Raw genomic sequence first — 15,879 nt, forward strand, 5'->3', positions numbered from 1 at the left:
TCCGCGCGCCACAACAAAAGATCCTGCATGCCACAACGAAGACCTGATGCAGCCAAAAATAAATAAATAAATAAATAAATAATCTTTAAGGAAAAAAAAGAAAGAGAAGGGCAAAAGGCATAACTCAACTGAGTTGGCTCCCTTTAACCACTTTCCTGGAAACTCTTCCCAGAGACCTCTGTTCTTGAACCAAGTTAGTGTCACATGGCCACCCCTGGCTTCATAGAAATTTAAAAAACAAAAAAGTAAGGAGGGTTCATTGTTGCCTGAAACTAAATCAGGGTTCTGTTGGTGAGCAAGAGGGGAGAATGGATTTCGAGCTGGCAACTAGCAGGGGTGGACCAGGTTTCACAGGACCTGGAGCTTCCGCAATTTGGGAGGTCCTCTTTAAGAAAAAGAAATTTTAAAATTACAATACAAAATTAAGTACAAAAGTGAATATGTATTTAGAATAATTTTAAACATCACAACAAATGTTTAAACGTTTCAAGTTGTCAGATATCACAAGCATTTAAAAAATCCAGAAAAATAATATGTTTTAATTAACTGATATCCACCTTTATAATATCTTTCTCTACATTGTTTTGGCTTTTTCATCTTTTGGGATTGTCTCTTCATAGGACAATAATTTCGCAATATTTTTTTCTATGGAGAAAATAGAGAGTTATTCATAGTACTCCTCTAATGATGGATTTTTTAAAAAATATATTTATTTATTTGGCTGCTCCGGGTCTTAGTTGCAGCACATGGGATCTTCGTTGCAGCATGTGGGATCTTTTAGTTGCAGCATGCAGGATCTAGTTCCCTGACCAGGGATTGAACCCAGGCCCCCTGCATTGGGAGCATGGAGTCTTAACCACTGGACCACCAGGGAAGTCCCTAATGATGGATTTTTATAAAACGTTAATTAGAAAACTTTCTTTCAGCTTCATAACTCATTATTAGTATTCATGTACATTGTTGGGATTGTTGTCAAATTTGGGAAGACCTCTATCATTGTTTCATAAATGAACACTAGGATTTGGAAGACTTGCTTTTTTTTTCAGTTTCCTCATTGTGATTTTATTAATTTGGGGGACAAAAGGCAATTGTACAGATTCAAATAAGTCTTCTGGAAATTGTACAAATCTTCCAGAAGATGACTCTGCCAGCAGTTCCAAAACCTTGGTGCCCCTCACAGGCACATGTGGAAACATATAAAAATTCAGATGCCTGGGCTCCTCCACATCTTTCTGAAGTGGGGCCTTGGAATAGCAGGGCCCAGGAATCGGTATTTTACTAAGTGCCCCCATGATTCCAATGTCTGCTGAGGCCTGAGAGGCCCTGGATTAGGTGATTCCAAGGTTGCTTTCTGACTCTGAAGGTTTGCAAATCCAGGTCTCCCCATTGGAAAAATTACCTTTTAAACCTCGTTCCTCCTCTACCCACTTACTCAGACATCAGGTGGCCCTGGATTGGCACAGTGTGGGGAAGGGCACACCTGGAAGCCATCGTACCTGCTCAGGGAGCAATAACTTGGCCTACACAGATTGGCTGAGGACCATATAAACATAGCCCACTAAACTCACATCAAGACATCCTCCACTCAACTTCCCTTCAGCTACATCCCCAAAATGCCTTCAGCCACGCCAGCACCTCCCAACATGAGGAGTATGATGATGGGAAACCAGTGGGAAAGAGACGGTGGTGTTATGGGCTGAACTGTGTCCCCCAAATTCATATGTTGTAGTCCTAGGCCCCAGCACCTCGAACACTGGCTGTATTTAAAGACAAGGTCTTTAATGAGCTAATTAAGGTAAATGAGGTCTTTAGGATGTTTCCTAATCTGACATGACTGGTGTCCTTGTAAGAAGAGGAGATTAAGACACACACACACACAACAGGAAGGCCATGTGAGGACACAGGGAGGAGACGGCCATCTGCAAGCCAAGGAGAGAGGCCTCAGAGGAAACCAACCTTGCCCACACCTTGATCATGGACTTATAGCCTCCAGAATCGTGAGAAAATAAGTTCTGTGCCATATAGTCTATGGTACTTTGTTATGGCAGCCCTAGCAGTGGGCTTGACCAACTGTGGCTAAAATATCTCACATTTGCAAAATTGTCAAAACTATGTGACCACCTGAACCCAGAGCTCAGGCCCTCCCCAGCCTTGGAGGAGCCTGCAGCTTTACCCTCCTTACTTTGCAGGGAATCCACGCCTACTGCCACTGTGTGCTCACTGCACACCCCCAGGACAAGCCTACAAGTCAGGTTCCATCACTACTTCCTCACTAGGGATGAGGGGGCCCCAGGGCCCAGACACAGGAAGCAGTAACGTGGGGGCCAAGAGCCCATCCCTCTCCTCCAAAGCGGCCTCCCTGGCACGTGGGACTTTTGGTGTGTGACCCAGGCCTGGACATCACAGGGAGGTAGGTTTCAGCTCAGCATCATGAGGACAAAGGCTCTCATCAGAGATGCTGCTCCAAGAAGTTGTAGCTCCCTTGGCTGTGAAGGCTGTGAACTTATGAGAGCATTGGAGAGGGGATTCTGCCGGGGTGAACCTGAGGCTTGTACCCACCACCACAGGAGCCTGGCTGCCTGCATTGGATCCCGACTCTGTCACTTACTAGCTGGTGACCTTAGGCAAGTTATTGCCCTTTTACTTTCCTCAGTTTCCCCATCTGTAAAGTGGAGCTTATGATAGTAATAACCTCCTAGCTTTGGGTGGGGATTAAATGAGTTAATATATATGAATCTCTATTGGTTTCCTAGGGCTGCCATACCACACACTTGCCAGATGGTCTGGGATGTGAATCCTGGGTCCACCATCTGGTCCCTAGGTTACCTTGAACCTCAGTTCCCTCATCTGAGTAATGGGAACAGAACCTACTTCACAGGCTGCTTTGCCTATTTAAATAGATTCCGATCAAGACACACCTAAAAGGGGGTCGGGGCTATTAAATGTACTCGGTAACACTGCTGGTAAACATAGCTGAAAAGCTTACCTCCTTCCATCCCTGCAGGGCAGGTGCTGTGATTCCCATTTTCTAGATGAGACAGTGGAAACTCAGAGAGGCCAAGTCACTCTGACAAAAAGGATCTGGAAATTACAGCCAGGTCTCTATGACCCCAAGGCCATTTTCTCCAACAATTCACTTTCAAATGCAAAGGATGGGGATGATGGGGAGTGAGAACAGCTGTATGATTCCATTTATATAACTTTATCAAAATGACAAAACTCTAGAAATAGAGAACTGATTCGTGGTTGCCAGGAGTCGCGGAGGGGGCTGTGACTATAAAGGGTTAGCAGGAGGGGTCCTTGTCTGGAACTGTTCTGTATCTTGACCGTGGAGGTGGCACACAGAGCTCTAAACACGCACACGCACATGCACACGCACACACGAGTCCATATAAACCCAGGGAAAGCTGAATAAGGTGGATGGCTGGTATCAACATTGATTGTCTGGTCTGTGATGTTGTGCTATAGTTTTGCAAAGTGTTACCAGTGGGGGTAATTGGGTGACGAGTATAATGAGTCGCTGTGTATTTTTTCTTACAACTGCATGTGAATTTATAATTATCTCAAAATAAAAAGTTGTTTTAAAAGACAGTGGTAACCGTTAAGATAGCTGACCAAGGCTCTTGCACCAGACAGCATTCTTCCCTGGGACAGGGAGATGGAACCGGGAGGAGGGGGGAATTGTCCTCCAGAAACAGGGTGGAGCAGCCTTGACGCGGGTGGGGCAGGCAGAACACCCAAGTTCTCTACCACCTCCAGCGTGGAGGCATCCAGCCTTCTCAGCAGCAAGGTCCCTGTGCCAAGACAGGCTTCTTTCATCTCCTGTCCACCTTCCAATGAAAACGGTTTTCTGTGGGCTATTTCTGGTTCTATGAATAATACATGCTCATTGTAAAGAATTCAAACAGTACAGGCAGATACAAAAAGGAAAACAAAGGTCACCTTGAATCTTGCTGCACAGGGTAACCCCCATGGGCCCTCGGGTGACCAGGCCTTCATGCATCTCCTCCAGTGCAGATACATACAAATGACTTACATGAATGGACTCCTTTTATGCACCACATTTTTATTATGGATGCTTGAAAGTATATACTGTATACATACACGCCTACATACACACACACATACAGGGGTTTGCGGGGGTCATTGTTTTACAAAATGAATCCATCCTAATCATATTTATCTGCTTCTTACTTTTCATGCTCATCAACACCTGGCGAAAATCCCTACTAGCATCTAGAGGGAACTAGATTCATCCTTTTGAAAGGTTGGAAGGCTGATGGCTTCCATGATGTAGGCATCCTCTTTGTCCTTGTCAGCTTAGGACAGTGGACAGTAAATACTCTTGCACGCATGTCCTCACATATCATCCTACAAATGGATTCCCAGGCATGGACTTGCTGGTTTGAAGGTTTAAACTTTTATTTTAGTAGATGTTGAGAGGTCAACTTCCCAAGACTCTGTGGCCCCTCACCCTTCTACCTCAATGTGTTTATTTCCCATCATCAACCAATGCGGACGATACAGCGAGCTGTAATTGTTGCCATTCTGATGGATGTAAAGTGATATGTCCTTGTTATCCTAGTTTGCGTTTCTCTGTCTATTGGGAAATTTGACAGAATTTGAATATATACATAACTTTAGATCTGCTCTTTTGATAACTGTTCATACGCTTTGCCCATTTTTAGTTGGGGTTTTTTCCTTTGTCAGTTTTTAAGATTGCTCAGTCGAGCTGTTACCTCTCGGCCTGTCATGACTGTTCAGGCACTTTTTCCAGATCCAGACTTCATCTCTCAAGTTCTTCACCTGTGGCATCTTTGCCACACAACAACGAACTTTTTATATAGTCAAACATGTAAACGGCTCTCACTTTCTTTTTCTTTCTTTATATAGTTTCTGAGGGTTTTTTTGTGGTCAGAAAGTCTCCAAGACACCTAGACTCCACAGGCAGTTTCCTAGATTTTCTTGCATGTACAAAAAACTTGGTTTCACAGACAGAACCTCTATTCCAGAGTATACACCATAGGAACGGAATTGCTAGGTCACGAATATCCTCACCTTAACAAGATAACTGCCAGATAGTTTTCCAAAATGTTCATGCTAATTAATTTTCCAACCAACAGTCTGCAAGAAAGCCAGTTCCTCCTCATCTTTGCCAACATGTACTATTGGCTGGATGTTAAGTTGTTGCCAATCTGGTGAGAGTAAAGTGGTGTCTCAGAGTCAATGAATTGTGAATTTCTCTGACAGCAACTCTTTGTGTATTTCTGGCTACTCACATTTTGTATCAATGAACATGCCTCTCCATGTATCTTGCCTATTTTTCTATTGGGTTGTCTTTCTCATATTATTTTCAGGGATTGTTGATATTTTCTATATACTAATGTTTTGCTGGGCCTGTGTTTTGCACATAGCTTCTTTCAGTTAAGGGCTTGTCATTTCTCATTACTTTGGTTTCCTTTGGGTGAATAAAAATATTAATTTTAATATAGTTGTTTTTTCAATATTTGCATTTATGATTTCTGCTTTTTCCATTTTGTTGAAGAAGTTCTTCCATATCTTGAAGCACTCAAAATATTCTCCCATATTCCCTTCTAAATGTTTTAAAGTTTTACTTTTTAGTTTTAAGAATTAATGCCCCTGGAATGGGGTTTTGTGTGCACTGTGAGCTAGAGGTCCTATTTCATTTTCTTCCCTCACGGGAAGAGCCAATTGTCCCATCGTCACTTATTTAAAACTCCATCCTTCCTCACAGTGAACTGCAATGCCACCTGTGATATTTATCAAGTTTCCATGTATTCATGGTCTGCTTATTCTGTCCCATTTGTCTATCTGTCTAACTCTGTGTCAATATCACACAGTCATAATTACTTTAACTTTAGAGTAAGTCTTAATATCTGTCACTTGTTCTGTCTTAATATCTGTCACTTCCCCCCCTCACTTGTTCATCTTTTTCAGGAGCATTTAAGCTATTCTTAGCCCTTTGCTCTTCCATATACATTTTGGAATTAGCTTTGCAAATTTTGCGAAGAACCTTATGGGGATTGTATTCGGAACTGCATTAAATCTACCACACAATTTGGAGAGATATGACATCTTATATCAAGTCCTTCTATTGATGAATCCCACTATTTATTTGGGTCTTCTTAAACATCCTTCAATATGGAATTGCAATTTGCTCTGTTAAAGTCTTGCATATCTGTCAATAAATGTATTTCTCATTTTGTTTTGCTATTGTAAATGGTATCTTTTTTAAAAAAATCATTTATTTATTCATTTTGGCTGTGCTGGGTCTTAGTTGCAGCACGTGGGATCTTCGTTGCGGCATGTTTAGTTGTGGCATGCGGGATCTTTTTAGTTGTGGCATGAGTGCTCTTAGTTGCAGCATGCTGACTCTTAGTTGCGGCATGCATGTGGGATCTAGTTCCCCACCCAGGGATCGAACCCGGGCCCCCTGCATTGGGAGTGTGCAGTCTTATCCACCGGATAACCAGGGAAGTCCTTGTAAATGGTATCTTAAAATGATAAATGTTCTTTATATGATAAGTTGAGGATTCTCTATGTGTTCATTAAATAAAGCTGATTATAGTTGTGTTGTTCAGGTCTTCTCTATCCTTATCAGCTTTTAACTCTTTGGCTTATAAATTATTAAGTGGTATGTTGACACTTCACATTCATTTGGATGGCTACTATCAAAAAAACAGAAAATAACAGGTGTTGGAGAAGATGTGAAGAAACTGGAACCCTTGTGCACTGTTGGTGGGAATGTAAAATGGTGCAGCCACGTGGGAAATGGTATGGTGATTCCTCAAAAAATTAAACACAGAATTACCACATGATTCAATAACTTCACATCTGGGTATATACCCAAAAGAAGTGAAAGCAGGACCTTGAACAGATATTTGTACACTCATGTTCATAGCAGCATTCATCTCAATAGCCAAATAGTGGAAGCAACCCCAGTATCCATCAACAGATAAATGGTTAAATAATGTGTGATACACACACACCCCAGAATAGTATTGACTCTCAATAAAAGAAGGAAATTTTGGCATATGTTACAACGTGGATGACATTATGCTAAGTGAGGTAAGCCAGTCATGACAGGACAAATACCGTGTGATTGCACTTACATGTGGTCCCTACAGTAGTCAAGTTCATAGAGACGGAAAGTAGAATGGTGGTTATCAGGGACTGGGGAGAATGAAAAATGGGAAGTTATTGTTTAATGGGGACAAAGCTTCAGTTTGGGGTGATGAAAATGTTCTGGACGCGGATGGTGGTGATGGCTGCACAACGTCAACGTGAATGTTCTTAATATCACTGAACTGTACTGTTAAAATGGTAAACTTTATGTTATGTATATTTCACCACAATAAATTAAATTTTAAAAAGTGGTATGTTGAACTGCCCCACTAAGATAGTGGAATTGTCAATATCCCCTTCCAGTTCTCTCCGTCTTTTTTCATATATTTGTGTTTCATATACCATGCGTGCAGTTGTAGATTGTGATCTCTTGCTAGCGAATTCATTATTTGGTAGTAATCCTCTCTATCCTAATGATGATTTAATCTAATGTTTATTTTGTCCAATAGTAAAAGCTACTGCAGCTTTCTTTTACTTCATGGATTTTATTTCATCCTTTGACTTCCAACCTTCCTGTGTCCTTCTCACACTTTAGGTGTGTCTTGTATACTTGGGTTTTGAATTTTTACAACGTAACGCTCCATCCTTACCCAGCCAGCTTCTTCATCTAGGCAGACCGTGAGTATAGATCTCTTTGGAGCTATTTCTACCCAACTGATTTTGTCTTGCTTTTTTTTTTTTTCTTCCCCCTTTTCTCTCTTTGTTTCTTCTTTAGATGACATGAGATTTTTTCTTATTCCATTTTCCTCTGTTTGAAAGTTATCATTTATTTCCATCTTTTCAGTGATTCACCTGGAAGTTTTACCATATTTATTTTGCAAAGCCTAAATTAATCAAAATCTTAAATCATCATCTCAAACAATAGTACTTTAACCTCAGTCACTTCTCTCTCAGGTTACACAGTTTTTGTCCAGTATTTTAATTCTGGCTTCTACTTTTTTTTAACCCTATTAAGTAGATCACTAATTTTATATACACAGTATGTATTATCATCCAGTTTTAAATATTTTCTGTTTCCCCTGGTTTCCAGTCAATCCCTTGATTTCTTTTTTGACCTATGTATTAATTAGAAATGTGTAGCTTAATTTCTTAATAGTTGGAAGATTTTATATACATCTTCTTGCTACTGAATTCTGCTTTAATACTCCTGTTGTCAAAGATGATACTCTGTATGGTTTTGGCCCTTTTAAATTTATTGAGACGTATTTTTTTTTTTTTTTTTTTTTTTGGCGGTACGCGGGCCTCTCACTGTTGCAGCCTCTCCCTTTGCGGAGCACAGACTCCGGACGCGCAGGCTCAGCGGCCATGGCTCACGGGCCCAGCCGCTCCGCGGCATATGGGATCATCCCAGACCGGGGCACGAACCCGTATCCCCTGCATCGGCAGGCGGACTCTCAACCACTGCGCCACCAGGGAAGCCCTATTGAGACGTATTTTATGGTCTAGCACAGGATCTATCTTGGTGAATTTTCCATCTGCACTTGGAGAGAGGCAATATCTGCTTTTATTGGGTAGAGGATTCTATGAATGTCAGTGAGGTCAAGTTGGTTGATAGCGCTGTTCAGATCTTCTTATGTATCAACTGATTTTTGTCAATTATCAAGAGAGTGAGTGGGGTCAAAAAACATCTACAACTATAATTGTGAATTTGTCCATTTCTCCTTTCAGCTCTGTCACTTTTTGATCCATTTATTTTCTGAAGCTTTATTATTACATATATCCATAATTAAGGTTGTCGCGTCTTCTTCATGAACTAACCCTTCTATCATTATGCAACCTCTCTGGTAACATTCCTTGTTGTAAAGTCTGGGTTTTTCTGTTATTTATATAGCCTTGTGAAATTCCTGATCCTTAAGAATATTGAATGGTCTATTGTTTTCCTGCCTTTTACTTTCAGCCCATCTTTCTTCATGTTTAAAAACGGTTTCTTATAAACAGAATATCACTGGGTCTTCTTATTTATTTAGTTGACAATCTGCCTCTTCTATGGAGTTGTTATCCATCCATTTTTAATGTCATTGTGAATACGGGTGGGCTGAAGTCTGCCATCTTGGTATTTGCTTTTTATTTTTCCCACTTGTTATTTATTCCCCTTTTGCGTCTTTATTTTAAATTAAGTGTTTTTAGTATTCCATTTTCTATCCTCTATTAACTTATTAGCCATTCCTCTATTTTACTTTTTTACTGGCTGATTTTAGAATTTATAATATGCATCTTTATCCCAGTCTAGTTCAAATAACACATACCACTTCCCATGTAATGTGTGAACTTTTAACCTTATACTTCAATCTTCTCCCATCCTTTCCTTTGTGCTATTGCCCATTATTTTACTTCTATACTTCTTATAAATTGAAAAGTGTAATTATTTTTGCTTAAAACTGTCAATTATAGTTTTTATTTTTGTAACAACTTTATTGAAGGAAAATTAGTACAGAATAAGCTGCACGTATATAAAGTGAAGATAAATCTTGACACGTGTAGACGCCTGTGTAGCCATCACCACAAATCAAGACAGTGAACCTATTCATCCTTCGAAGGCTTCCTGGACCTGTTTTGTGAGGCCTCCTTCTTGCCTCTCCCCTTCCCCAACACCCACCTCTCATCCCTGGCGCTTTCCTGGTCTTGTTTCACTAGACAGTTACTTTGAGATTCATCAAGGTTGTTGCACTGGTCAATAGTTCACTCCTTTTTTTTTTTTTTTTTTTTTTTTTGCGGTATGCAGGCCTCTCACTGTTGTGGCCTCTCCCATTGCAGAGCACAGGCTCCGGACACGCAGGCTCAGTGGCCATGGCTCACGGGCCCAGCCGCTCCGTGGCATGTGGGATCTTCGCGGACCGGGACACGAACCCATGTCCCCTGCATCGGCAGGCGGACTCTCAACCACTGCGCCACCAGGAAAGCCCAATAGTTCACTCCTTTTCTTGCTCAGAAGTATCCTGTTGGATTGATATACCACCATTTGCTTGTCCGTTCTCATGTTAATGGACATTTGGATTGCTTCCAGTTTTCAGCTATTACAAATAAAGCTGCTATAAACACTTGTATATAAGTCTTTGTGTGGACATATACCCTCATTTCTTTTGGGTATATACCTAAGAGTGTAAAATCCAGGTCAGGTAGCAAATGTATGTTTAACTTTTTAAGAACTGACAAACTTTTCCAAAGTGGTCGTACCATTTTACATTCCCACCAGCAGTACACGTGAGAGCTCCAGTTCCTGCACAACCTCGCCAAAACCTCGTATGGTCTGCCTTTTTAATTTTAGACATTCTTATAAGTATGTAGTGGTAGGTCATTGTACTTCTAATTTTCATTTTTATTTACATGATTAACGCTCTGACATCTTTTCATGTACCTATTTGCTATCTGTATATCTTCTTAGTAAAGTGTCTATTCAAATCTTTTGACAATTTTAAATGGGTTTGTTTGTTTTATTGTGGGAGTTGATACACACACACACATTCACATTTATTTATATAATCATATAATTTCTCCCAGTCCATAGTTTGCCTTTTCACTGTTTTATCAATGTCTTATGCTTTGGGTACTGTACCTAAGATCTATGTCCAACCCCAAATCACAACAATTTTCTCCTATGTTTTCTCCTGGAATTTTTATAATTTTTATTTTTATTTAGGTCTATGACCATTTTGAGATAATTGCCATATATGGTTCAAGGTATGGATCAAAATTCATTTTTATATAGATAGCCAATTGTTCTAGCACCATTTGTTGAAAAGACTGTCCTTTCTCTACAGAATTTTCTTTACACCTTTGTCAAAAATCAATCGACCACATAATGTGTGGGTCTGTCTGGAGTCTATTCTGTTCCATTGACCTATTTGTCTATCTTTGATGCCAATACCACAGTTATAAGACTTCATACTGAATCTTGAAAAGCCAGGTAGTGTAGGTCTTAGACCTTTGCTCTTCTTTTGATGTACTATTTTCTCTGGCTGCTCTTAAGATTCTCTCTTTTATTCCCGTATTTCAGCAATTTCAGACGTGCATTGGGTGTGTGTGTGTGTGTGTGTGTGTGTGTGCTGCTTGGGATTTGTTGAGCTTTTTGGATTTTTGCGTTTATAATTTTCATCAAATTTAGATTTTTTGTTCATTATTTCTTTAAATATTAGTTCCTGCTATACTTCTTCTAATACTCTAATTATATAGCCATTTGATATCCCATAAGTCACTGAGGATTATTCATTTTTCAGCTTTTTTTCCTGTACTTTAGTTTGAATCACTTCTATTACTATGTTTCCATATTCACTATTCGTTTTCTGTAGGGTATAATCTTCTCTGAAACTTATCCAATGAATTTTAATTTCTGACATTACATGTTTCAGTTCTAGAAGTTTCATTTGGTTCTCTGTTTCATCTTACTGTATCTCTTAATTGGTTTCATGTTTTTCTCTACATCCTTAAGCATATTAATAATAGCTTCTTGTAAGCCCTTGAATGCCAGTTCCATCATCTGTCATATCTGGATCTTTTTCTATTGACTTTTTTTTTCTAGTTATGTTCACATCTTCATGGTTCTTCATTTGTCTAGTAATTTTTGACTGGATGCTGAACACTGTGAATGTTATGTTGCTGAGTGTTTAGTTTTTGTTTTCTTCCTTTTTTTTTTTTTTTTTTTTTTTTGCGGTACGCGGGCCTCTCACTGTTCTGGCCTCTCCCGTTGCGGAGCACAGGCTCCGGACACACAGGCTCAGCAGCCATGGCTCACGGGCCCAGCCGCTCCACAGCATGTGGGATCTTCCCGGACCGGGGCACGAACCCGTGTCCCCTGCATCGGCAGGTGGACTCTCAACCACTGCGCCACCAGGGAAGACCTTGTTTTCTTCCTTTAAAGAATGATTGGCTTTCTTCTGTCAGACAGTTAATTTACTTGCAGATCAGTCTGATACTTTTGAAGTTTAGTTTTACTATCTGTTAGATCGGGTCCTAGGCTTGCTTTCACATTAGCGCTAGGTGGGCCCTATTCCTAAGGCATGGCCATTCTGGGGTCTCTACTCAATGCCCTGGGGTATTCAACAAAGTCTTTCCGCTCTGACTGATTAAACTTCAAATGTCTCCCAGCCCTTTGAGAGATCTAGTAGTTATTCGATTTTTAGCTCAAGAAGTTTCATCTGATATATTCTTGGCTTACTATTCATCCATAGACACGAGAGAAGCCCTCTGTAGAGTCCTAGATCTTTCTCCCCATAGTCCTCTCATGTCTGGTTCTCTGCCTCTGAAGTCCCAGCTGCCTTGGCTTCCCTCTCTTCTCTCTCTCTCTCCTCAACTCAGCAAATGTGTGCCCTGCTCTGATTCCTCTTCCTTGCACTGCACTTGGGGAAGTACCTCCAGACGGGAAGCCAGGTTATAGAGTTTCCTTATTTGCTTCTTTTCCTTCAGGGATCAGAGCTCTGCTCTGTCTGTTGTCCAATATCTGAAAACAATTTTTTCATATAGTTTGTCCAGTTTTCCCCAGGGACAGAAACAGCCATCTAAATGCTGTTTTTATTTTTATTTTCTCTCAGAACCTTGAATTTACCATGTCTCTGTCTTTGGGTTTCCGTTGTTGCTGTTGACATGTCTGTGGCCAGTCTACCATATTTCACTCACTCTAAGACATCACTGAGTATATGATCCACCAATATTTTATTACCAGTAAGAAATACTCTGTCAATTTGTCAATTAGAATCGTAATACTCTATCAATAAGATTGGTCCCAACGTCATGCATGTTAAATGGTGAGAAAATATGCAACTTAGAATTGATGAAATATGGTAACCGTTGAATATCTGTCTTTTACTTCTCTATCTTTGATGTCTTCTTGTTCCATCTGATATGTTTATGTGTGATTCTTTTTATTTATGCTGCTTACTATACGTTGTTCTTCCTAGATCTGAAATTTGGCAACTTCGAACTATTGTGAAAAATTCTCAGTCATCATCTAAGTATAGCTTCTCCTCCACTTTCTCTATTTTCATCTTGTGGAACTCTAACTAGACAGACGTTAGACTTTCATATTCTATCATGTGTGCCTCCAAAGCTCTCTCTCCTATTTGTTATTTCCTTGTCACTTTGAGTTGCATTTGGGTAATATCCTCAAATCTGTCCTTCAGTTAACTGATTTTCTCTTCAGATAATTGATCTGCTATATGACCCATCAACTGAGGTTTTTATTTCAGTGATTATATTTCTTATTTCAAGATGTTTTAGTTGATTCTTTTTCAAATGTTCCTGGTTATTTTGTTTGACTTTTGTTCTTTGAACTCTTTTTATTCCATTTTTTCTTTTAACATTTTTTGTTTATACATGATTAATTTTAGTCTGTGGATTATGTGTCTACTATCAGAAATACTTCAGTATTTAAATTAATGTTACTCTTCAGAATCTCACTTATATTGCATTATTTCTTCGTGCCTGTGGTAATTTTTATTATGAGCTCATATATGGTATACGGTGATGGGCCTGGATTGAAGATACTTTTTCTCCAGAGAACATTTGCATCTGCTTATTCTGGGCTCCAGGGGGCGATACTAACCTGCAACTATTTTAATTCAGTTTGATGGGTGAGTTTACTTTGGGGGCAGTGCAAATTTGAACCCCAGACACACATGGGAGTAGTCCTCTGGCTACAAATTCTCAGGAGAAACTATTTATTTATATCATTTGTGGTTTTTCCACCCAGAGGCAGCAGGTATGAGCAGGTTTTCTTCATTGGTCCACTGAACCAGCATGAGTCCCTAAAACTTGAAGTTCATGTTATAGGTGGTTGTATCCTGTGGAGCTCAGATTTCTGTGTTAACACCCACTCTGTTTTGGGCTGATTATTCTTTTTTGTGTGTGGGAGGTGTGATTATTCTTTTTATGTGTGGGATATTTCCCCGTGGGTTCAGCAGGGCATTTTAAGTTTGTTGTAAACAATCTCCCATCTCTGTACTTTGATCTGAGAGGGTGGTCCAGTTGAGCTATCTAGCTGAGCATGATATTGGGATCCCAATGTCTTGTATTATTTTTATTGTTTCCTTTATTACTTTAGGTCTGTAATCCATCTAGAATTTACTTTTGTATTTGAAATTAGATTGGAGTCCATCCTTTTTCTTCTCAGGTGGGTAGCCAGTTAGCAGTATTGATTAATAATTCATTCTCTTCTTTTTTCTGAATTAAGCTATTATGTTTGTCATAAAAATTAACTAACACGTATTCTGGGATTTAATTTTGGTTCCATCTTCTGTTACACTCATGTATTCATCCATTCCTCTATCAGCACCTTACTGATTAGATTCCAGTGGCTTTATGTACAGGCTGATGTAAGAAAATACAAGTCTCACTTGAATATTCTTCTCTTTCACAATTTTCCTAGCTAATCTCAAGGATTTATTTTAAGAGAATATTTTTTACTCAGTTTTGCAAGGAGGAGATCTCCTCCTGTATTTGCTGCATATAATTAGACTGAATTGAGAAGCTGCATGGGGAGGTAGAAGGAGCTTCCTTTGGGCAAGCAACTCTCCCTCTCCAGGACTCAGTTTCCTCCACTGGCAAAAAAAAAGGGCTGGTACTCAGGATTCCTGGGATCCTTTCCTTCTCTGGAGTCCCAGTCCAGGTTGACTAAGCCCTGGGGCTTCCCTGTGGGCATGGACAACACCAGTGGTAAGAGCAGCTATTTATGTCATTAGCCGCGAAATACACACCAGGCACCAGGTGTGGTACTCAACAATTCTATACATTCACCTCTCACAGCATCTCATTTAATCTTCAAACATCCCTGTGATGCTATTAATATTATCTTTATTCTACAGAGGAAGAAACTGAGGAACAGAGACCTTTAGTGGCTTATTTGTTGAAGCCATTGGTTGGTTAAAAATAAAAACAAGGGAAAGGAGTGGGGAGCTGTGGGGAGTATGAAAAGACCAAATTATGTATTTACATGATTACTGATCATTACCCTCGATACATGCAGAAAACCTCAGAAACAATAACTGACACATTTCTTGACTGCCTCTGATGTACTTTAGGAGTATTAGGTCACTGATCCTACAACCGTCCTATCTAATGGGCACTACTATTATCCCCACTTCTCAGATGAAGAGAGTGAGGCCCAGAGAGGTGAAGTAACCAGCCCAAGGTCACCCAGCAGAGGTAGGCTGGTGGACTCAGACCGTGTGGCTCCAGGGACCGTTCCTTCCTATAGGTAACCTCTAAATTACACACAGAGAGTGTGTGGAGCCCATGACTGCCTTCGGGTCACCTGCCACAAACCGAAAGGAGATATGCGAACGTGGAAGTGTTGCCACTGGAAGGCGGGTGGAGCTCGTGGCTATCTCTAAATGTTTAGAATTATCTTTTAAAGTGCATTTTGAAATTTTTTTTAACGTAAAGGAGGCCCTCCAATGGGTTTACAGGTGGTTGGCTTTGAGGTGCTGGATTCCGCGAGAGGGGCTGGCTGCTCTGGATTTTCTAATTTCGCCACAGTGCTAATGTATCATGCATTCTTGTGTGCCTTGAAAATATTGAGACGTATAAATAGGGGCACTTACGTAACTGACGGGGCGGGTGGAGGGACCCGCAGCCTCAAAGCGGGGTTTCGGCCGCGGGGCGGGGCTGCCCTGTCCTCCGCCCCTCCCGCTCTGGCCCCGCCCAGACCCCGGTTACTCCGAAAGCCTGGAGCCCGGAGCTCCCCCGCGCGGCTGGGACTCTCGACCCACGCGCCCGCCCACGTCTCAGCGGCCAGACGCAGTC

The sequence above is a fragment of the Orcinus orca genome, chromosome 4 (assembly GCF_937001465.1).
Source record: "Orcinus orca chromosome 4, mOrcOrc1.1, whole genome shotgun sequence".
In the NCBI taxonomy this organism is placed as follows: domain Eukaryota; kingdom Metazoa; phylum Chordata; class Mammalia; order Artiodactyla; family Delphinidae; genus Orcinus; species Orcinus orca.